Source organism: Oncorhynchus tshawytscha, linkage group LG20 (assembly GCF_018296145.1).
Source record: "Oncorhynchus tshawytscha isolate Ot180627B linkage group LG20, Otsh_v2.0, whole genome shotgun sequence".
NCBI classification, from domain to species: domain Eukaryota; kingdom Metazoa; phylum Chordata; class Actinopteri; order Salmoniformes; family Salmonidae; genus Oncorhynchus; species Oncorhynchus tshawytscha.
The window spans coordinates 11949143-11974540 of NC_056448.1; the positions used below are offsets into that span (position 1 = coordinate 11949143).

A 25398-nucleotide genomic window follows, 5' to 3' on the forward strand; every position below is an offset into this window, starting at 1 on the left:
AACCAAGGACAGCCACATCATATTTTGCTTCTGTTGATTGGACACAGTTGTTTTTGGTATCTTTCAGTTGTCACTGTATTAGACTAAGCGCGGGTGATTTGATGATGTTGAAATGTCGTCAGGGGTCAGGGGTAATCAACTACTAATTGAGAAGGTCCAGGTGACACACATTTCCTAGCTGGCAAAGGTCAGGATGGATATCGTCCTTTATCAACCCTGTGGTACAGCGTAGTAACAAACATAGTCTTCTACAACTTAGGAAACATGTTGTTGTATAAAATGTACATTCAAATACATTCAACGAGATAATTAGACATTTGAACGAATGACTTCTTTCTTTTGAATGTAAACATGTGCATCATCATTGCTGAAGAACAAAAGTGGTTGCGCAGTTGTAATATTTCAATTCAATTTAAGTGCTTTTTTTTTGGAGAACAAAGGCGAGTTGTTAAAAAAAAGTAGCATCTGAACGCACAGAAAGCCACTGTGGGCCGTGCAATATTCACGCATGTCACTGTGGGCCGTGCAATATTCACGCATGTCACTGTGGGCCGTGCAATATTCACGCATGTCACTGTGGGCCGTGCAATATTCACACATGTCACTGTGGGCCGTGCAATATTCACACATGTCACTGTGGGCCTTGCAATATTCACACATGTCACTGTGGGCCTTGCAATATTCACACATGTCACTGTGGGCATGTCACTGTGCCATATTCACACATGTCACTGTGGGCCGTGCAATATTCACACATGTCACTGTGGGCCGTGCAATATTCACACATGTCACTGTGGGCCGTGCAATATTCACATGTCACTGTGGGCCGTGCAATATTCACACATGTCACTGTGGGCCGTGCAATATTCACGCATGTCACTGTGGGCCGTGCAATATTCACACATGTCACTGTGGGCCGTGCAATATTCACACATGTCACTGTGGGCCGTGCAATATTCACATGGGCCGTGCAATATTCACACATGTCACTGTGGGCCGTGCAATATTCACACATGTCACTGTGGGCCGTGCAATATTCACACATGTCACTGTGGGCCGTGCAATATTCACACATGTCACTGTGGGCCGTGCAATATTCACACATGTCACTGTGGGCCGTGCAATATTCACACATGTCACTGTGGGCCGTGCAATATTCACACATGTCACTGTGGGCCGTGCAATATTCACACATGTCACTGTGGGCCGTGCAATATTCACACATGTCACTGTGGGCCTTGCATCAATGAGAGAAATTACACTTTGTCTCCTGCCAATATTCACACATGTCACTGTGGGCATTCGTTTTACTAAATGCAATATTCACACATGTCACTGTGGGCCGTGCAATATTCACACATGTCACTGTGGGCCGTGCAATTTTACCCAGTTATTTTACACACCACTACTGGGCTAACACAGTGTTTAATGGCACATTAACCAGCCATATACTCCCCCCAAAAGAATGACCCCTTCTTAAAAAGACAATCCAAGCCATTGTGATTAATGATGTTTTTATTCATGTCGTTTTATGGCTCTATAATTTGCAGGATATTAATAGTCACATAGCCCACACCCTCCAGCCAGCCAAGGTGTAGTGAGACTATGTACCTGCTGTATGTTGAGTTTGATTGAGAGGGAAAGCCCAGGGAAAGAGTCTCCTGCGTATATTTTCCATGTTCAGCTTGCCGAACCACTCCCTCTCAACACTGAGCTGCTGAAAACTCTTTTGTCTGTGAGTGGCACAGGGGCCACAGTGACACTTAATACATACACCTTACCTCACCTTGACCACTTGGTTATTTGTTTCATCTCTTCTCTACACTTCACCCCCCTCACACCCTTGTTTTGTTACCTTGACCACTTGCCCACTCTCCCCAATAGAGGTAACGCAGAGAGTAAAGGGTTCACCCACCTATGTCTGCGTGTCTCTCAGTCACTCCCGGCTATTCCACACAACCCAGATGTAGAACTTGTATTTCGGTCACCTGCCCAAGACAAGAGATAGAGGCAACAAATGACAACTCGGACAAAGGCTCCAGAACTGACAATGCTATCCATCAGGAAAACAATCAGTGTGGAGAAAGATAAACAAAAGGGGGGGGGGGGACATACAGAAGACTCTCACTAACACACAGTAGAAGGGCAGTGAAGGTTTGGAAGGATAAAGTGAGGGAGCGAAAGAGATGGAAAGGAGAAGTATTTTTAGCCTGCGTTGCACATGACCGACTGTCACTTGCTATAATAATTGACGCGTTATAGGTGTTATCCTGTTCTCCACAGTAAAACACAGGACTGGAGGCACACAGCTGTTGTTGCTCTGGCTACAGGCAGACACTTTAACGGAACATCACCAGTTAGAAACGCAACGTGAGTAGGAGGAGAGTGTTTGACCAGCCTGTTTCTCTTCCCGTCCCGCTCTCATCTTCTCTTAGTCTGACATTCCCTCCTTATCTCTCCAAACAGTAGTTAAGTCACAGTCGTTTCATGTCACTTAATCTCTGATGTTCACTTGTCACACTTTCCTCCTCACGGGACAATGACTGGAAGGTCACACACAGCTCACCTGCGTGACCACAATCAGATTACAGACACACACACACACTCAATCATACTTATCTATTATCTCTGCCTCTGTGACGGTCTGGATCCCAACAATAATAAATAGAGATGGATCATAAAGATAGGGCCAGTCTGATGGGTGGCCATGTTGTTTCTATCTGAGTGATAGGTGGCCATGTTGTTTCTATCTGAGTGATAGGTGGCCATGTTGTTTCTGTCTGAGTGATGGGTGGCCATGTTGTTTCTGTCTGAGTGATGGGTGGCCATGTTGTTTCTGTCTGAGTGATGGGTGGCCAGGTTGTTTCTGTCTGAGTGATGGTGGCCATGTTGTTTCTGTCTGAGTGATGGTGGCCATGTTGTTTCTGTCTGAGTGATAGGTGGCCATGTTGTTTCTATCTGAGTGATAGGTGTCCATGTTGTTTCTGTCTGAGTGATGGGTGGCCATGTTGTTTCTGTCTGAGTGATGGGTGGCCATGTTGTTTCTGTCTGAGTGATAGGTGGCCATGTTGTTTCTATCTGAGTGATAGGTGGCCATGTTGTTTCTGTCTGAGTGATGGGTGGCCAGGTTGTTTCTGTCTGAGTGATGGTGGCCATGTTGTTTCTGTCTGAGTGATGGGTGTCCATGTTGTTTCTGTCTGAGTGATAGGTGGCCATGTTGTTTCTGTCTGAGTGATGGGTGTCCATGTTGTTTCTGTCTGAGTGATAGGTGGCCATGTTGTTTCTATCTGAGTGATAGGTGGCCATGTTGTTTCTGTCTGAGTGATAGGTGTCCATGTTGTTTCTATCTGAGTGATAGGTGGCCATGTTGTTTCTATCTGAGTGATAGGTGGCCATGTTGTTTCTGTCTGAGTGATGGGTGGTCAGGTTGTTTCTGTCTGAGTGATAGGTGGCTATGTTGTTTCTGTCTGAGTGATGGGTGGCCATGTTGTTTCTGTCTGAGTGATGGGTGGCCATGTTGTTTCTGTCTGAGTGATGGGTGGCCAGGTTGTTTCTATCTGAGTGATGGGTAGCCATGTTGTTTCTGTCTGAGTGATGGGTGGCCATGTTGTTCCTGTCTGAGTGATGGGTGGCCATGTTGTTTCTGTCTGAGTGATGGGTGGCCATGTTGTTTCTGTCTGAGTGATGGGTTGCCATGTTGTTTCTGTCTGAGTGATGGGTGGCCATGTTGTTTCTGTCTGAGTGATGGGTGTCCATGTTGTTTCTGTCTGAGTGATGGGTGGCCAGATTGTTTCTGTCTGAGTGATGGGTGGCCATGTTGTTTCTGTCTGAGTGATGGGTGGCAATGCTGTTTCTGTCTGAGTGATGGGTGGCCATGTTGTTTTTGTCTATGTGATGGGTGGCCATGTTGTTTGTGTCTGAGTGAGGACACATGCACACATGGCACGGCTCCTCTCTACATCCCACTGAGACTGAGGGAGGTCACAGTCCTTCCTGACTCTTCCCAGGCTCTCTCTCTCAGCAGAGCAGAACGTTTTCCCGGTTCCTCTGCCGCCTGGGAGCCCCAGGCTCATTCGATAGTGACACAGATACGGACCAAACCTCACAAGCCTCAGCCGCCTCTGTGGTCCATCTGCTGTTCTACTGAACTCCTCCTGAACCCAGCAGCACCAACTAACCCACTGGAGGACGATGCAACATCAGCACACTGGCCACTTTAACCAGACTGTGTATTGACAAACCCAACAGCAGACAAACGTGTTATTTAGTCATCATCTTATATCCAGTTGTTTACTTATTGTCTACAGTGCATTCTGAAAGTTTTTAGACCCCTTCACATTTTACACATTTTTTTACGTTACAACCTTATTCTAAAATATATATTTTTTGTATCCTCATCAATCTACACACAATAACCCACAATGACAAAGCTAAAACAGGTTTTTAGACATTTTTGCAAATGTATTAAAACGTAAAAAACAGAAATACCTTATTTACATAGGTATTCAGACCCTTTGCTATGAGTAAGTATATAAGTATATAATAATAGTATAATAATAGTATAATAATAGTATATCAGTATCTATATCCACAGTAAAACAAGTTGTATATCGAAGAAGCCACTGCTCCAAAACCGCCATAAGAAAGCCCGAATACGGTTTGAAACTGCACATGGGGACAAGATTGTACTTTTTGGAGAAATGTCCTCTGGTCTGATGAAACAAAAATAGAACTGTTTGGCCATAATGACCATTGTTATGTTTGGAGGAAAAAGGGGGAGGCTTGCAAGCCGAAGAACACCATCCCAACCGTGAAGCACGGGGGTGGCACCATCATGTTGTGGGGGTGCTTTGCTGCAGGAGGGACTGGTGCACTTCACAAAATAGATGGCATCATGAGTAAATAAAATGATGTGGATATATTGAAGCAAAGTCTCAAGACATCAGTCAGGAAGTTAACGCTTAGTCACAAATGGGTCTTCCAAATGGACAATGACCCCAAGCATACTTCCAAAGTTGTGGCAAAATGACTTAAGGACAACAAAGTCAAGGCATTGGAGTGGCCATCACAAAGCCCTGACCTCAATCCTATAGAAAATTTGTGGGCAGAACTGAAAAACCTTGTGCGAGCAAGGAGGCCTACAAACCTGACTCGGTTACACCAGCTGTCAGGAGGAATGGGACAAAATTGTGGGAAGCTTGTGGAAGGCTACCTGAAACGTTTGACCCAAGTTAAACCATTTAAAGGAAATGCTACCAAATACTAATTGAGTATATGTAAACTTCTGACCCACCGGGAATGTGATGAAATAAATAAAAGCTGAAATAAATAATTCTCTCTAGTGGTGATCCTAACTGACCTAAGACAGGGCATTTTACTAGGATTAAATGTATTTGGCTAAGGTGTATGTAAACTTCCGACTTCAACTGTACCTACTACTGTACATACCATGTTCTTCCATATGATATACTGTCTGTATACACCACGTACTGTATTTATATCCTGGATTCTGACACAGGCTCACTCTAATATATCTATTCTGGATTGTTTAATTGGACTCGTTCTGTCATTTCTTGTGTCGATTTTCGATTACTGTGTATTTGTATTGTAATTGCGAGTCATTCGATTGCATTGTGGAAGCTAAGTAACGTAAGTATTTCGCTGCACCTGCTAGAACACCTGCACATATGTGTACACCGCCGATAACCTTTGATTTGATTCTTGACTGAACAATTCATTACCGACTCATGTCCTGTAATTCCACTTGTAGGTTCTCCGTTGTTACCACTGTAGTGGGTGAGACTGTATCCTTTTAGGCCTTGTAAAAACAGGTACAATTTGAACCGCCCCCTCCTCACCCCTGTCTCCCAGTCTGCTCGGAGGACCACGTCTGACTGTTTAACCATCTGTTGCCGTGTTTGCTGGGAAGGGAAGCCCTGTGGGCCCTGTAATCCTGGCAGGAAAACCCTGTCTCTGGTCTGCTGGCTGACCTATTGTTCATTGTCAATCAGACGCTGCTTTCCTTAATTAGGAGAAACGCTCCAGCAGTTTGGGTCGAGCTCCAGCCTTCCAGTGGAAAAGACAAGCTGTTTTACTCTCTCACTCTCTCTCTCTCTCTCTCTCTGTTGTACAGATCCAGGATCTTCATTTGATCACCCGGATGTAAAACTTGTAGTGTATTTGAGGTTAAAAAGGCTTCTGAAGTTTGTAATTTCCCCCAAAATCTCCATTAACTATAATAATAATAATAATAATTCACATTTCCTGTTGCTGCAGGATTATGTTCCTGCTTGTAGCAAACTGGCTCAAATTAAGACGCTTCATATGTAATGTCAGGCTTAAAATGCAATTATGTGTATTGATAAAACTACTATAAAGTCTATATGTGCAAATCACATGAATCACTCCCAACATAACACTTTATAAATTCACAGAGTTTTCTCAACACTTGAAACACAACGAAGTCCACAGCCTACAGTCTATGAACACAGATATCCTCAGCACCACACTCACATCTCATCTAACCCTCCCTTCACTGATCCACTCTGACGAAACACATGGTGGAAAAACAGACACCTACTCTCCTGTGTGTCCGCTAATAAAACAATGTTCACATGCAGCTCTGATCTGGAACGGACGAAAAGTTTGGCAACAATTACAACATCAAACCTCAGCTTAGATGATGTAGGCGTGTTATTATTCTGCTTTTAATTGCTCCCAATTGCTGAATTTCAGCAAGACAAACACTAAAAAGTCAAGAAACCACAACTGAAGTTGATGCAGCGCAGTCGACATACACCATTGTCTTAGTTACGTATGTTGGTTTTTTGATTTGTTTCTGTTCATTTCTGAGGTAAATTATTGGGGCGCCACGAAAACCAAGTGCCATCTTTTAATTTAGGCCTGCCATCATTTGAAATACGGCCTTGATATTCTCAACATTCAAATAACAAAGAAGCACTTGATGTTTCTGAACAAGTTTTTTTTGTCTGTATAAAGAGTTGTGTGACACATATGAATGCTGAGATGAACAATAGTTTGTTTCAGCTCTTCACATCTGTCTGACATTACAGAGCACTTTGGCCATAATTCACGTGCAGTAGAGTGGAAAAACAAGAGCAAGGATGGAAATCACTGAATTGATCCTTCTCTGACATCCAACTGCACAGAGATCATAGAGCAGGGTTCCTCAATAGCTGGTGATTTTATTTGGCACCCCAAGTTTTCTGAGCAAAAAAACAAAACAAATGTAGTTAAATGTTTACTAAATCATTTTCGTTGTTGGACATAACATACTGTACAATCACCAGGGAATCAGCTCAAAGTATTCCCACGCATAAATAGAGAGGTATACGTGATCGTATCCCAATGTAATCATGGTTTGAAATGATTCTGTATTTGTTAAATACTATATCTGTTTGTGGATTCTTGCAGTCAATTTGCAGTGTACAAATGATTTATAACTATGTTCTGGCCCCCCGACCCTCCACTCATGGAAAAATGGTCTTAAGGCTGAATGTAATTGGGACCCCTGTGTTTTAAGACTGTTAAATCCAATACATACCATATTTTAAATGGTGTAATGCAAGTATTCCCACTGGGCACACACTGATTGAATCAACATTGTTTCTACATCATTTCAATGAAATTACATTGAACCAATGTGGAATAGAAGTTGAATTGACATCTGAGCCCAGTGGGTTACTTCTATATTATACAATGGGTGGGTCTAATACTGAATGCTGATTGGTTAAAAGGGAAGGGGGTATGGCTAGTCAGTTGTACAACTGAATGCATTCAACTGAAATGTGTCTTCTGCATTTAACCCAACCCCTCTGAATCAGAGACCACATTACAGCTGGTATTTAATCCACAAGTTACCACCGGCTAAATATATGATGTTAAAATGCCTATTTACTCTGTTCTATCTGACTGCGCAATCCACTGTCTCATCAGCCCAGCCAGACAATTTATAAACTTGATCTCCACTATAAAAAGCAACTAGACCTTATCTCCCATTTCTTTTAGACTAACATTTAGTTTTCTGTCTCTCTGACATTTGCAACGTTTCAATATTCAAATTCAATCGCCAGCTGACCCATGAACATGTTGGGAGTTGAGATGAGACAGACAGGCAGGCAATGTTTCTTAGCCAGTTGAAATCATGAATCAGCTGGTATCAACTTTATGGATGTACAGTGCCTTCAGAAGGTATTCAGACCCCTTGACTTTTTTCACATTTTGAGACATTACACCCTTATTCTAAAAGTTTTTTTTTTTTTAAAGTCACATCATCAATCTACACACAATACCCCATAATGACAAATAAAAATCATTTTTTTAGATTTTTTTGCTAATTTATAGAAAAATGTAATACGGAAAATATCACATTACATAAGTAATCAGTACTTTGTTCTTGGGTATGACACCACAAGCTTGGCACACCTGTACTTGGTGAGTTTCTCCCATTCTTCTCTGCAGATCCTCTCAGAGGATCCCAATGCCACTCCTGCATTGTCTTGGCTGTGTGCTTAGGATCATTGTCCTGTTAGAAGATTCACTTTCGCCCCAGTCTAAGGTCCTGTGCGCTCCGGAGCAGGTTTTCATCAAGGATCTCTCTGTACTTTGCTCCGTTCATCTTTCCCTCGATCCTGACTAGTCTCCCAGTCCCTGCTGCTGAAATCATCCCCACAGCATGCTGCTGCCACCACCATGCTTCACCGTAGGGATGGTGTCAGGTTTCCTCCAGAGGTGACGCTTGGCATTCAGGCCAAAGAGTTCAATCTTGATTTCATCAGACCAGAGAATCTTGTTTCTCTTAGTCTGAGAGTCTTTAGCTGCCTTTTGGCAAACTCCAAGCGGGCTGTCACGTGCTTTTAATGAGGAGTGGCTTCCATCTGGCCACTCTACCATAAAGGCCTTATTGGTGGAGAGCTGCACAGATGGTTGTCGTTCTGGAAGGTTCTCCCATCTCCACAGAGGAACTCTAGAGCTCTGTCAGAGTGACCGTTAGGTTATTGGTCACCTCATAGCAAAGGATCTGAATACTTACGTAAATAAGGTATTTCTGTTTTTTATTGTGAATACATTTGCAAATATTTCTAAAACCTGTTTTCGCTGTGTCCTTATTGGGTATTGTGTGTAGATTGCTGAGGATAACATTTGTTTAAATCCATTTTAGAATAAAGCTGTAACATAACAAAATGTTGAAAACGTCAAGGGGTCTGGACACTTTCCGAAGGCTCTGTATACAAAGACAATGTCTTTACTGTCAATGGAAAACAGGTCAAACAAAACGAAGAGCAGCTAGTTTGCAGTCTTTCCAGCTTCAGTTTGTTGTGATTGTGGTAGCTGTGTTGTTGGCTAGCTCCTCTGAACAACAGTGTCCTGACGAGAGAACACATTCTCTATGCCAGGCGAAATCACGCCCCATTAGCTCATTGTTATGGATGTATCCAAATAAATGTCACTAGAAAACAGCTTAAAACAAACGCAAATGCAGCTACTTTGCTGTTATTCTGGCTGCACTTTTTAACGTGACTGTAAATTAGCCGTAGTTGGCTAGCTAGCAAGTAAGGGATAAGAACATTGCCAGCCAGTATGGCAATGTAACATTTAGAATGAACAACTGGGTTGCGTCCATAGACACAGAGCAAAAAAACTGAACGACTGGGTCACGTCTCTGGCAACTGAACCGATAGAACGAACGGCCAGGCCGCTGCGGTTGGCAACCCTAGATTTGTGTCGGGACTATATCTTGTAGAAGGATGAAATAGCATGAACAAATAATCAAAATAATGTTTTTGATGAAAATATGTCAATCATTATTTGAATATGTTGGTAACCCTTTGTATAAAAGTGATAATGCCCAAGAAGCCGGTGTTTGGAGGATATATTGCAACAGTTTGCCGGTCCTCGACTTTGTCTCGGGCCTAACAACACCCGTGCCAATATATCCTCCAAACACTGGCTTCTTGGGCATTATCACTTAAATATATATGGTGCACAACTAGAAACAGACTAAACATATCATACTGTACAATAATACAGTATACCATCAAACTGCAGTATGCATGGAATAAAAAACATACAGAAAGCATTGTGATATGTCTGTCTTCATCAGTTAAAACAAACTGCCAACAGAATCCAGAATAGAGAACAGTATGAGCAGGGCCCAGCAGGGTACGAGAACCGTGACCTACTGTAAGTAGGACACACACTGCCATGGAAAATACAATGAAAGCATGAATGAGTGACAAACTCCGGCTTTTACTCAATCTCATCAGATAACAGTCTAACTGAGGCAGAACCACAGTCAATGAAGAAACACAGTCACACACACACATACACACCCTCCCACTTGACCACACACACACTGGCAAGCAGCGAGACAGAGGACATTAACAGAAGGCGTGTGAGAAGCCTCTTATCAGCAGAACCTCAACCTATACCTGGATATGAGGAGCAGATTAAGCTATCAGCTACTGTACATTCCAAAGATGTCTAGCTTTGCCCCCTGACGTTGTTGTTTGCTCTCTCCCAATGATAGCGCCGACGAAAACACAGGAAGTGGGTTGCAGGGCGACGGAGTCACATCGATCGGTAGGCCCGCCTGTCTCTGTGTATGAGCTGGGTGATGCCTTCCCTCATCTCCTTCCCTCCTCTCCTTCCCCCAGCTCAAGTTTTTCTGCTGCTAATGTATCTCAATATTCCCCCGTCCCGGGCTGCCTTGGCACGGAGTAGTCGATAAGTAACGGCAACGCTATCCATCTCTGAAACATCACTCCTCGACTTACTGTAAGAGCGCATCACTGTGGCCACCACTTTCAACGTTGCTGACATGGAGGTAACAAACACCAGACAGCCCAGTGCATGATCTGTGACGATCAGATCCAACTAACAGGTCTGGTAGATTTCTACATCAGACAGGTCCCAGACAACAGACCTTTTAGTGTCTAGATTCAGTATTTCTATTAGCCAGAGTATTAGACTTTACATACTATTAGTTGATCGTCAAGGTTGGCATTAAGCTGTTTGGTGTCCGAACTATCAATCAGAATACAGTATGATGACATTTGACATTCTCTGAAGTAAATAAATACTGTCGATTTATATTATTTGAAATCAGACTTCTCCCTGGTAAAAATAAAGGTAAAAATCAAATAAAAATAAATGTACTGAAACTAAATCTGGACTAATGCAGGTAGGTTTAGCATTCACTTCATTTGACTCCCTCTTGAGAAAGCCATTGCGTTTCGCCATAATCCTTGATGGCCATATACGCTGAGCCCTAATGAAATCCTCACCTTTGGGAGAGATATTTTTGGAGGAAAACACTACACTTGAAAGTATTTCACATTAAAATCGAATGTGTTCAAATCGAAGATCTCTCTGAGCCAGCGGAAAGACCTGGTTCTCACAACTCCAAACCCCCGAAGAGCCTTCGTTCTGGCTCTTGTTTCCCCTTGGCATTTCATTAACCAATCATTGCTTGGCCAGGGAGTTTTACTCACCTTGTCAGTCTAAAAGTTCCTGATTTAAAATTTATGGAGAAACAATCACCGCCTTTGGAGTGGTGCCCGTCACCTAGAAGAGCAGTGGCCAACCTTCCGGAGGGAGGACATCTTTGAACCCATCATATCATCAATTCAACAATTCCCTGAAAAGGTGACATGCACAGAACGACTTGCTCATCATAACGCTGTACAGTAGTTGGTGAGTCGCGTTGATCGTGGCAACTCTCTGACCTCCCCCCTGCCCCTCCCGACACACAGAATGCAACCTATCAAACACATGTCATTTGATTACTAACAGCTTGCAATTGTTTGACTTTTCCTTGACATTTTGATAGCAAGCCTGTATGTAAATGAGAGTAGAAGTGCAATTCCTCCTGTGCGAACACGGGCCACAGGTGAGGATATGTTAATAGCAGTGACAGCAACGTGAGTTTACGGCAGCAGAGCGACCTGTGCATGCCGTTTACAGAACCTGTGTAATTACTCTGTCAGACACATTAATCACCTGGGAGGGGGAAACAGACAGAGAGACAGACTGGAACCCCAGGCTTTTCCAGTCCCGAGATCAACCATCTAGCAAAACAACTCCAAATCCATAGAGCCATGTCACAAATGTCTCTGTTATGGTTATCAGGTTACCTCCCAAACATCGCACTCCACTCAAATAACACCGCCTCTATTGTTCACATGCATTCGAGGCTATATGTCATGTACACTTTCACTTACTTGAAAGACCATTGCCATGCTATGAGACAGACATAAATGTTATCGTTGTGCAAAAGGGCATCTAGGTAGTGCGCATGTGTCTCCGTCACCAGATCTCAACCCAATTGAAACACTTATTGGGAGGGTCCAGAGCGGTGCCAGAGACAGTGTTTCCCACCACCAGAATGGTGTCGCATCCCTCCGACAGAGTTCCAGAAACTTGAGAAATCTATGCCAAGGCCCACTGAAGCCGTTCTAGTGGCTCGTGGTGCCCCAACGCCCTATTAAGACACCACGGGTTCTCTCTTATTTTGGCAGTTACCTGTAGGTGGTGCCGTGAGTGAAAACCAGATAAATTTCACTGAAACCCTCTGATCAATCTCAATTCAATTATCAAAATCCGGCAAGCATTTTATATCAAATTCACTGTCCAGACTCCCTTGACGATACCACTCTCTGTCTGAGAGATCTCAATCCATTATAGAGCCACTTATCAGTGTGACGTCATCGCCATCTCGTTTTGGCCGACACTGCTCCATTGAGGTTCACCTCTTTTCCCCTCTGGTTTTGGCAGAGTGCTCTGCTCTCCACTCTCGCCATCACCTGTGTTGGTACGTGAGTGAGGGTGCATGGAGTCAGGAATACTCATAAACACACTCAGGCTTCCATGGAAAAAAGTGTGGAATTCCTCGAAATAATTGTATTCTGCCGTTTCCTGCCCTCTTAACTCGGGCAGTCGGCCACGGGGTCTGGAAACTGGCTAGCACGGGTGTCTCATTCGTTTCCCGACAGACACCACCATGCCTGCTGCAAGTCAACATGAAGAGACCACAGGGTCCTGCGTTACCTGTTTGAACAGCCACTGTCCACCACACCCAATGCAGGGTCCCACGCCTACGCCACCTGCCTGTGGAGAATGGCTGTTTCCTGAGGACTCGTCCGCTGTTACAACGGCCAGTGTGGGAGGAGTTCAGACAACGTTTCAGCTAAAAGATGTCTGGTCATGAGGAAATAATGTGATACTTCAAATCAATACCAGGCCAAATATATTTCACTTTGTGATCCCTGTAGGAGTGGGGAGGAGAAGCAGTGTGTGTAAGAGATTAGGGGTCACCGTTACAAACGCGTTGTCCAGGGTCATTCTGGAAACACTCCATACGTCCTCCTCACTCCGTACCGTACAATCATTTGCCCGGACCGGGAAAAACCCCCGCCGACACGGGTACCGATAACGCCAAACTTGCAGGTGACTTCACGGAAGGAGCACAAAAAGATAGGAAAGAGCATGGTGTTGTAGTCTACTCCAGACAGTTCTCTCTGGTCATTCGTTGTCTACCCTGACGTGATCTATCACAGAGCGAACTCAATCAGGATGCTTTTGGTGGTGCCAGAACGTCATGACAAATGTATATAGCAGTATAGTGTAGATTGACAGACACATGTTCATCCAGTCTGATTCCTGAGTTCCCGACGACTGGGAAGTTGTTCAGCTGTTCTGTTAATAAGAAGAAGTCCGCAGCAACATGTACAAACGAGGAAGTGATATACTAAGTCCAGATAACAGGGGAAATCTAACCCGACCCGGTCGAGGTAGCAGAGCACAAACCTGCAAGGGAATGCAATGTTCCTGTAGGCATCACATGGAGTCTGTGTGACTGAGACCAAACCATATGGACAGGATGGCAGGCTGGGTGGGGCACAGGTGCCAAGTGGTAGGCTGCTGGCAGGCCTGGTCCCCCTTGGGTACAGGAAAACTCAGGTGCATATCACACAACATATACACCCTTTCCAATAGGGGAGAATGGGTTAAATTTAGCCATTTTCTTTTACATTTAGATTCACTGCGTCAAGGGAAATATAGTATTCTTTCTAACAAAGAGATCTATATACACTGCTCAAAAAAATAAAGGGAACACTAAAATAACACATCCTAGATCTGAATGAATGAAATATTCTTATTAAATACTTTTTTCTTTACATAGTTGAATGTGCTGACAACAAAATCACACAAAAATTATCAATGGAAATCAAAATTTATCAACCCATGAAAGTCTGGATTTGGAGTCACACTCAAGTGGAAAACCACACTACAGGCTGATTCAACTTTGATGTATTGTCCTGAAAACAAGTCAAAATGAGGCTCAGTAGTGTGTGTGGCCTCCACGTGCCTGTATGACCTCCCTACAATGCCTGGGCATGCTCCTGATGAGGTGGCGGATGGTCTCCTGAAAGATCTCCTCCCAGACCTAGACTAAAGCATCTGCCAACTCCTGGACAGTCTGTGGTGCAACGTGGCATTGGTGGATGGAGCGAGACATGATGTCCCAGATGTGCTCAATTGGATTCAGGTCTGGGGAACGGGCAGGCCATTCCATAGCATCAATGCCTTCCTCTTGCAGGAACTGCTGACACACTCCAGCCACATGAGGTCTAGCATTGTCTTGCATTAGGAGGAACCCAGGGCCAACCGCACCAGCATATAGTCTCACAAGGGGTCTGAGGATCTCATCTCGGTACCTAATGGCAGTCAGGCTACCTCTGGCGAGCACATGGAGGGCTGTGCGGCCCCCCAAAGAAATGCCACCCCACACCATGACTGACCCACCGCCAAACCGGTCATGCTGGAGGATGTTGCAGGCAGCAGAACGTTCTCCACGGCGTCTCCAGACTCTGTCATGTCTGTCACATGTGCTCAGTGTGAAACTGCTTTCATCTGTGAAGAGCACAGGGCGCCAGTGGCGAATTTGCCAATCTTGGTGTTCTCTGGCAAATGCCAAACGTCCTGCACGGTGTTGGGCTGTAAGCACAACCTCCACCTGTGGACGTCAGGTCCTCATACCACCCTCATGGAGTCTGTTTCTGACCGTTTGAGCAGACACATGCACATTTGTGGCCTGCTGGAGGTCATTTTGCAGGGCTCTAGCAGTGCTCCTCCTTGCACAAAGGCGGAGGTAGCGGTCCTGCTGCTGGGTTGTTGCCCTCCTACGGCCTCCAGCCAGGAAGCATAGGAACTGAGAAGTGGTCTGTGGTCACCACCTGCAGAACCACTCCTTTATTGGTGGTGTCTTGCTAATTGCCTATAATTTCCACACAGCATGTGAAATGTATTGTCAATCAGTGTTGCTTCCTAAGTGGACAGTTTGATTTCACAGAAGTGTGATTGACTTGGAGTTACATTGTTGTTTAAGTGTTCCCTTTATTTTTTTGAGCAGTGCATATTTCAGGATGTCGTGTATCTCTGGAAATGTGTCAAGAATACAGTGGTCTCTTGGCACAATGTACCCCGGGTATGGGGTAAGTTGAGCTGCGGGACAAGGTAAGGTAAGCTTTTTTTAAACCATGTCTCTTTATTTCCCAAGCACAATCACTTTTGTCTTTTAATAATTTTATGCATCTTTGAAGACATGCTTCAAACCAAACAAAAACGTTTAACATAGGCCAGACCCTGTTGTTACCTCATATCCCAGTGATGCCTTGCATTACGCCTGGGAAGGAAACACTTCCATTTGCTCAACTTGGTTTAGGACCTCATGTTGACACTTATAGAGACCCCAACTGATGTATAGAACAATATTACAAATAAATCTACTTTGGTTTAGATAGAAGCATCATGAAACCTCTAACACAATAGAATCATTTGACTTGGTGAAAATACCGCTTGTTGGACCTAACTTGCCTACAACTTTTTCCTTGTGATTTCTTCCTTCACAGGAAGAAAATGACCTCTTCCTAAATATTAGGTGGTCAAATGATCAAATCAAATGTATTTATAAAGCCCTTCTTACAGCAGCTGATATCTCAAAGTGCTGTACAGAAACCCAGCCTTAAACCCCAAACAGCAAGCAATGCAGGTGGCTAGGAAAAAACTCCCTAGAAAGTCCAGAACCTAGGAAGAAACCTAGAGAGGAACCAGGCTATGTGGGGTGGCCAGTCCTCTTCTGGCTGTGCCGGGTGGAGATTATAACAGAACATGGCCAAGATGTTCAAACGTTCATAAATGACCAGCATGGTCGAATAATAATCATCACAGTGGTTGTCGAGGGTGAAACAGGTCAGCACCTCAGGAGTAAATGTCAGTTATCTTTTCATAGCCCATCATTGAGAGTATCTCTACCGCTCCTGCTGTCTCTAGAGAGTTGAAAACAGCAGGTCCGGGACAGGTAGCACGTCCGGTGAACAGGCCAGGGTTCCATAGCCACAGGCAGAACAGTTGAAACATGATACAATTTATGTATGGTTTCCTAGAAACAAGGGAGGCTGAACTTACCCCACCCACCCCTAAGCCTATGGCAAGACTCTGAAGACCTGACATTCAGTCCTACGTTATTATTACAGTCACATAACTTTTCATTCTGATAAAACCATGTATCATAAATGATTATAGTTAGGTTTTCACGCAAAGAAATGGTGATTTAAATAGCGACTACATTGCCAATATGCTACATAATGCCGCCAAAGCACCAACTCCATACTGTACATTGTGAGAAACCAGCTGTGTGTCGTATCTTATGACCAGGGCCTCTCTTTCACACCTCCTCTCCCACCCCTCTCTTCTCCTGCCAAGCATGCTGTGGGAGAGAGCTGCTGCGTCTATATGGTCCCCACATGCCCACCCTCAAAGTGCAGGGAGCTGCCAAAGGTCTACTCTGCGACGTGCCCCTCTGCCCATCCCAATGTGTGGGCAGTGCCAGCTTGTAACCAGAGAGCAGAGAGAGACCCAACAGCTGCTGCTAGTTTAAGTCTCCCTCTGCATCTGCCACTACTGTGATCTCATGGAACAAAGCTAGAATGCAATCACACGCTCCGACTGGGTGCCCAGTCACACTCCTGCCTTTGTCCTCTGTCATCTCCCTCTCTTTCTGACTGCACACGCTCTCTCTCTCTCTCTCTCTCTCTCTCTCTCTCTCTCTCTCTCTCCGCCTGTCTGTCTGTCTCTCTCTCTCTCTCTCTCCCCCTGTCTGTCTCTCTCTCGCTCTCTGCCTGTCTGTCTCTCTCGCTCTCTGCCTGTCTGTCTCTCTCTCCTCTCTTCCTGTCTCTCTTTCTCTAAATCCCCCCCTTCTCTGGTAGTCCTACTCATCCCACATTCTCTTCAACATTGCTGATTGTGAAACCAGACCAGAGGTGTTGAACTAAACCTCCCTCCTATGATCTCTACCTGCTGGTTAGTCTTTAACTGGAGCACTACTAGCCAAACACAGTACCACAGTTCAACCGCTCCCATTCCTCCACAGCCAGCACCATGCTGTCAGACAGGCACTACTAACTGTGTGGGGCTCAGACTCACTTCAGCACTGGAATCACCAAACAATTCAGCCTCTCCCCTCTCTCCCTCTAATCCCATTCATATATCCTGTAGCCCTCCTGAAGGCTGGCTCAATGAAGTGGCGACAGCTCCTTTTGACAGCACACCTGAGAACGGTTCCCCGAAAAGCCTCCTCTCTCTGCTAACAGAACGCTGGAGTGACAGGCAGCAGTTGAAGCTGTAAGGCAACACCGTGTTTGATTAATCAGGCATTACTCTGGCACAAAGCAGAACACAGCGCTAATCCTCAGTTCAGTAACAGGAACCCTGCAAGAAGCTAACGTATACACACACACACACAGACACGTTGCCACGCACATACACACCCACACACACTTTACCGCGCTTGTCCAAAATACTTTCTCAGAGTAAGTAACATCCCTGTGTTTCTCTCTACCCCAGCTCTCACCGTCCGGCAACACCAGCTGCAGCCAAGGGCCTTCGGGCCCCTATGGAAACACCAGCAGCATCACGTGAATACAGTTAGTGAGTGTACGTTATTCTGCCAGTCACACCTTACAGTCTGACAACTGGATTAGCAGCCCCTACACACAGCTCCACTCTCTCCACACCCACACCCTTTTCAGTGTGGAAGTGCCTGTAAAGTCAAAGGCAGTCACTTTCGCAGAGAAGGTGGGACATTTGTTATAGCATGTGTTGCACGTGTATGGCTATAGAACAGTTTGTAATAGCAGAGATTTAAGTTAGTCCATACACCCAGTGTGTCTCTATGCATGCCACTATTTTGTCTGTGAGACAGGGTCAGTTCACCAGACATGCTGTGTCTACAGGGATCAATACAGGCTCACTGACAAATCCCACCTTTCATACCTCCTCAATGAGCAGATCCACTTTGAAGACTTGTCTGTGGACTCCACACGTGTTACAGCTTCACTTCAGGAAGGTGATTCTGCAGCAGGCCGACCTAGAAGCTCCACCTCCTCAGCAAACAGACCGGCATTAGGCTGTCAGAGACAGCGTTGACAGGTCTGACTGTGTTCTGTCTTACTTATTAGTCCATTAATGACTAATAACAACCTGGTTGCTACCAGGTCTCCTGTAGGATCGCGTACAGAATCATTTTGGCATTCTTTTTTTAATAGAATGAGTCTTAGTCATTTTGACTAAAATATAACATTTTTCTTTGTCCTTTAAATACTGATTTAGTCAAATTATTGTCAAAATGATGAAAACAGCGGGCCATTTTAGTAAATGAAATGCCCTTCCATTTTAGTCATGTCACATTTGTATTACCTCATTAAGCTATAGTAAACATATAGCACTGACTTCCATGTGCACAGACATATATACAGTGGGGCAAAAGAGTAGTTAGTCAGCCACCAATTGTGCAAGTTCTCCCACTTAAAAAAATGAGAAAGGCCTGTAATTTTCATCATAGGTACACTTCAACTATGACAGACAAAAGGAGGGAAAAAAATCCAGAAAATCACATTGTAGGATTTTTTATGAATTTATTTGCAAATTATGGTGGAAAATAAATATTTGGTCACCTACAAACAAGCAAGATTTCTGGCTCTCACAGACCTGTAACTTCTTCTTTAAGAGGCTCCTCTGTCCTCCACTCGTTACCTGTATTAATGGCACCTGTTTGAACTGGTTATCAGTATAAAAGACACCTGTCCACAACCTCAAACAGTCGCACTCCAAACTCCACTATGGCCAAGACCAAAGAGCTGTCAAAGGACACCAGAAACAAAATTGTAGACCTGCACCAGGCTGGGAAGAGTGAATCTGCAATAGGTAAGCAGCTTCGTTTGAAGATATCAACTGTGAGAGCAATTATTAGGAAATGGAAGACATACAAGACCACTGATAATCTCCCTCGATCTGGGGTTCCCTGTGGGGTCAAAATGATCACAAGAACGGTGAGCAAAAATCCCAGAACCACGCAGGGGTACCTAGTGAATGACCTGCAGAGAGCTGGGACCAAAGTAACAAAGCCTACCATCAGTAACACACTACGCCGCCAGGGACTCAAATCCTGCAGTGCCAGACGTGTCCCCCTGCTTAAGCCAGTACATGTCCAGGCCCGTCTGAAGTTTGCTAGAGAGCATTTGGATGATCCAGAAGAAGATTGGGAGAATGTCATATGGTCAGATGAAACCAAAATAGAACTTTTTGGTAAAAACTCAACTCGTCGTGTTTGGAGGACAAAGAATGCTGAGTTGCATCCAAAGAACACCATACCTACTGTGAAGCATGGGGGTGGAAACATCATGCTTTGGGGCTGTTTTTCTGCAAAGGGACCAGGACGACTGATCCGTGTAAAGGAAAGAATGAATGGGGCCATGTATCGTGAGATTTTGAGTGAAAACCTCCTTCCATCAGCAAGGGCATTGAAGATGAAATGTGGCTGGGTCTTTCAGCATGACAATGATCCCAAACACACCGCCCGGGCAACGATGGAGTGGCTTTGTAAGAAGCATTTCAAGGTCCTGGAGTGGCCTAGCCAGTCTCCAGATCTCAACCCCATAGAAAATCTTTGGAGGGAGTTGAAAGTCCGTGTTGCCCAGCAACAGCCCCAAAACATCACTGCTCTAGAGGAGATCTACATGGAGGAATGGGCCAAAATACCAGCAACAGTGTGTGAAAACCTTGTGAAGACTTACAGAAAACGTTTGACCTCTGCCATTGCCAAAAAAGGGAATATAACCAAGTATTGAGATAAACTTTTGTTATTGACCAAATACTTATTTTCCACCATAATTTGCAAATAAATTCATAAAAAATCCTACAATGTGATTTTCTGGATTTTTTTTCTCATTTTGTCTGTCATAGTTGAAGTGTACATATGATGAAAATTACAGGCCTCTCTCATCTTTTTAAGTGGGAGAACTTGCACAATTGGTTGACTAAATACTTTTTTGCCCCACTGTAGCCTTGTCCTACCAACAGATTCTTCTGCATAACAATTCTCTTCCCAACAGCAGAAATATGACAAACATACACGAAATCTACTAAACATTAAGAACACCTGCTCTTTCCATGACATAGACTGACCAGGTGAATCCAGGTGAACGATATGATCCCTTATTGATGTTACCTGTTAAATCCACTTCAACCATTGTAGATGAAGGGGAGGAGACCGGTTAAAGAAGGATTTTCAAGCCTTGAGACAATTGAGGCAGATTGTGTATGTGTGCCATTCAGAGGGTGAATGGGCAAGACAAAATATTTCAGTGCCTTTGAGCGGGGTATGGTAGTAGGTTCCAGGCACACCGGTTTGTGTCAAGAATTGTCTGGCCATGCAAATTCCTAATTCAGTCTACATAGATATTGCGCATTACACACAAAACACAAACACAAGCACAGAGAGAGAGAGAGATAGAGAGAGAGGCATGTTCGTTCTACATAGCATATTTCTGTCTGAACGTTCCAAAACTGTATTATGGGTCATATCTTTTGAACGGTAGCCTAAAGGCTAGAATCAAGCTGTTTTCTCGGAGGAAAAGAGAGGGATACCTAGCTACAGAACCTGGATAAGACTTGCAATGGGAAAAGTGGGAGAGTTGAGCGAGACTACAAATTCACAGACAGCCTACTTTTCTATAGTCTACTCAAAGAAGAGAAAAACATAGCTAGACCTTTGTTTTAATATTAAACTCAATGCTGCTACTGTTTCGTAAAGCTGCTTGTGTTCTTAATTAACCAGGCAAAGGGTAGCTTACTAGAACGCTGGTGGTGACTGGTTAGCTAAGGGGAAGCAGGAAGAGAGTCGACCTGCGCGATGTGTATAATCGAAGGCGGAGCCTCTCACACTCATCGCTTGCTCCCCTGCAGCTCACCAGCTGATGTAGGCTGTGTTTACCGGGTGTGAAGTGTCCTTTCCACTGCTGAACAGACCTGCACTGCACATCTATGCTGCTAATATTAGCTCTCCAAAAATGATTGTCCAGTCTACTTACTAGTCAGATTTCAGTCACATATATAATTTTGTGAAATGAAAAACTTAAATGAAAGTTATTTCTGGATCTATTTAGTCATTTTTAGTTTTGTCAATTGCCACTGAAAAATAGGTGTTTGACTAATATTCTAGTCCAAATTTTTGTTGATGAAATTAACACTGAGCGGAATGCCTGTTTCCTAGAAACCTTGAAGTATTTTTAGTGTGTGTGTGTGTGTGTGTGTGTGTGTGTGTGTGTGTGTGTGTGTGTGTGTGTGTGTGCATGTTTTTCTATGTGTCTGTGTGCGTGATTACGTCAGTGCAAAGCTGAGTTGATCTAGCGACTCGACCATCAGCGCCCGTGTCCATGCTGTGGACTGGGGGACTGGACACTATGAAAACACAGCAGGGGAGAGAGAGGGCCTGTCTCACTGCCTCTGTTTATTTCACATCACAGAGGAAGAGGTTGACTTTCCAGGCTCCAGTGACTCTGCCTCCTCCCTACAGCAGATGACTGACAGAATGATTGACTTCCTCACTGATGTCCAGAGGCCAACTCTCGACTGCCTGGTGCAGATTTAGCATTGGGAAATAGAGATATTCAGATGAATCTAGCGGTTATTAATGCCCTGGCAACTGTCTAAGTCAAATACAGCCATAAAAAGACTCTGCTGTGTTCGGTATAGAATTGGGGACATAATTCACTTACCAGGTGAGTTTCTCTCTCTCGGTCTCTCCCTCTCTAATCAGACATGCTACATTGATGCAATAGCTCCAGCCACAATCATTTAATCATGAGGAGACTCCACTCTATAATGACTCACTAGCTGTTTCAGTGCAACGATCTGTGGAGTCAATTATGCCACGGTCCCACCCAGCGTAGGTGAGAATGAACTCATACATGGGCTAGCAGTGCAACGAGCATTGTGTTTCACATAACTACACCATCATTCTGTTTCAATACGCTGTCCTCGCAGCACAACACAATCTGTTGACAGAGTTACTAGACCCTCACAGCAACATCTTCACAAATCTGCCGTTGGCGTTGTCACTCCTCTCTGTTCTGGGCAATGCTCTGTTCTGCGTTGATGGAGTAAGTTATAAGACACGCTGGCGGGAGAGGAGGGCTACCTTGCATGGTTTTAAACATGTCTTTGATCCCGTTCCAGATCACTGTGCTTTTCTCATGAGGTTCGACAGAAAAATGTTACACACACACACACACACACACAAAAGATGATGTCATCCAACTCCCACCCGTGTGCAGTGGCTCCCTTCATGAGATAGACAAGAGGGGAACAGATGCATATGAACACACACACTCCAATGACTCAGATGACACGTAGACACACCAAATTCTCCACCCGAGCGCAGCCGCAGTTCACAAACATACCAACTAGTGTGTTCTAGATTATATTGTATTGTCTTGACTCCGTAATCTCCAAACGTTTCAACTCGGTTCATAACCGGCGGCAGGGTAGCCTAGTGGTTAGAGCGTTGGACTAGTAACAAGGTTGCAAGTTCAAACCCCCGAGCTGACAGGGTACAAATCTGTCGCTCTGCCCCTGAACAGGCAGTTAACCCACTGTTCCTAGGCCGTCATTGAAAATAAGAATTTGTTCTTAACTGACATAAAATAAAAAACCCTCGCAAACTATTTGGACTGAAGGAACATGCATCTGCCAGATCTGAACAGAGTCAACAACACAGTGTGGTGTGAGGCAGGCTGGCGGAGGGATCAGACACAGACAGACAGACAAACGGCCCACAGTGTGTATTCCCAGGATGTCTGGTCCGTTCTCACCAGGTCTACACTCTAACCCAACGCCCCTGGGAAACAAAAGCATGCAGGGCAACCTGAAACCCATGATGTCATCCTCCGAGAGAGAGAATGCGGGGCTACCGGCAGTCAGTGAGAAAGTGTCCCAAAACCCCAAGTCAACATCACACAATTACCGGGGTTAATTGTATTTGTAGTACAACAGCTGGCTTGGATTAGGAAGCCCACTGATAAAGAAGAGGAGAAGTGCAGAGTGGGGTAAGCCTTCTAACATGTGAAAGGTGCATAGGAAGAAGTGTGGGGGAGGTGTGTGGGAAGAAACCACAGGCCCTGTATGAAGTTATGGGGCCAGAAGAAGGGAGTGTCAGTGTTAAGATTTGACTGAAATACCACATGTTCCATAGGCCTACTGTACCTTCCAACTTCATCTTATGTTGAAGTACATTTGCAGTTGTCGCCAAAATAATTTATATGCCAGCTTATGTGTGCATACATGCGCACTTCTAATATTTATGTTACCAGTCAAAGGGTTAGTCATTCAAGGGTTTTTCTTTATTTGTACTAGTTTAGACATTGTAGAATAGTAAAGACATGAAACCTATGAAATAGCACACTCGGTATATAGACTTTTCTGTTGTGTTATTGACTGTACGTTTGTTTATTCAACATGTAACTATGTGTTGTTGTTTGTGTCAAACTGCTTTGCTTTATCTTGGCCAGGTCGCGGTTGTAAATGAGAACTTGTTCCTCAACTGGCCTACCTGGTTAAATAAAGGTGAAATAAAAAAATGAAATAACACATATGGAATCATATAGTAACCAAAAAAAGTGTTATTATACTTGAGATTCTTCAAGGTATCCAACCTTTTGCCTTGATGACAGCTTTGCACACTCTTGGCATTCTCTCAACCAGCTTCATGAGGTAGTCAACTGGAATGCATTTCAATTAACAGGTGTGCCTTGTTAAAAGTTCATTCATGGAATGTCTTTCCCTAATGCGTTTGAGCCAATCAGTTGTGTTGTGACAAGGTAGGGTTGGTATACAGAAAACGGCTCTATTTAGTTCATATTACGACAAGAACAGCTCAAATGAGCAAAAAGAAAAGGACAGTCAATCGTTACTTTAAGACATGAATGTCAGTCAATCAGGAACATTTCAAGAACTTTCGCAGTTTCTTCAAGTGCAGTCGCAAACAACCATCAAGAGCTGTGATGAAACTGGCTCTCATGAGGACCGCCACAGGACAGGAAGACCCAGAGTTACCTCTGCTGCAGAGGATAAGTTCATTAGAGTTACCAGCCTCAGAGACTGCATTCCAAATAAATGCTTCACAGAGTAACAGACACATCTCATCATCAACTGTTCAGAGGAGACTGCGTGAATAAGGCCTTTATGGTCAAATTGACGCAAAGAAACCACTGCAAAAGGACACCAATAAGAAGAAGAAACAAAAGCTATACACTTGCTTGGCCCAAGAAACACAAGCAATGGACATTAGACCGGTAGAAATCTGTCCATTGGTCTCGTGAGTCCAAATTTGAGATTTTTGGTTCCAACCAGAGTAAGTAAATTGATAATCTCCGGATGTGTGATTCCCACCATGAAGCACGGAGGAGGAGGTGTGATGGTGCTTTGCTGGTGACACTGTCTGTATGGTATGAGTTGGATCGCAGACTTTTGGAAAAACATATGAAGGTGAAGCTGGTTGAGAGAATGCCAAGAGTGTGCAAAGCTGTCATCAAGGCAAAGGGTGGCTACTTGGAAGAATCTCAAAAATTAAATATATTTTGATTTGTTTAACACTTTTTTGGTTACTACATGATTCTATATTTGTTATCTCGTAGTTTTCATGTCTTCACTATTATTCTACAATGCAGAAAATACTAAAAATAAAGAAAAACCCTTGAATGAGGAGGTGCATCCAAACTTTTGACTGGTACTGTATATATACACTGTTCAATCGGAAAGTATTCAGACCCCTTTCCTTTTTCCACATTTTGTTACGTTACAGACTTTTTTTTAAACCATGTGAATCTTCATCAATCTACACACAATACCCCATAATGACATAGCAAACACAAGTTCAGACATTTTTGCAAATTTATTAAAAAAAAAAAAAAAACGGAAATACAATATTTACATAAGTATTCAGACCCTTTACTCAGTACTTTGTTGAAGCATCTTTGACAG

The 25398-nt window shown here is 44.0% G+C and overlaps 1 protein-coding gene across 3 annotated transcripts in view; it reads right to left on the bottom strand.

Moving 5' to 3' along the window:
- Positions 1-25398, bottom strand: part of bmpr1bb (bone morphogenetic protein receptor, type IBb) — a 110602-nt gene that overhangs the window by 54548 nt on the left and 30656 nt on the right. For 2 of the 3 annotated variants that reach the window (XM_042302194.1, XM_042302193.1), the window contains exon 3: positions 1916-1988. The exons of the other annotated variant lie outside the window; for it this stretch is intronic. The gene's annotated coding sequence lies outside the window, so the exon portion shown is untranslated. The remainder of the gene's footprint in view (positions 1-1915; positions 1989-25398) is intronic. 3 annotated transcript variants of the gene reach the window in all.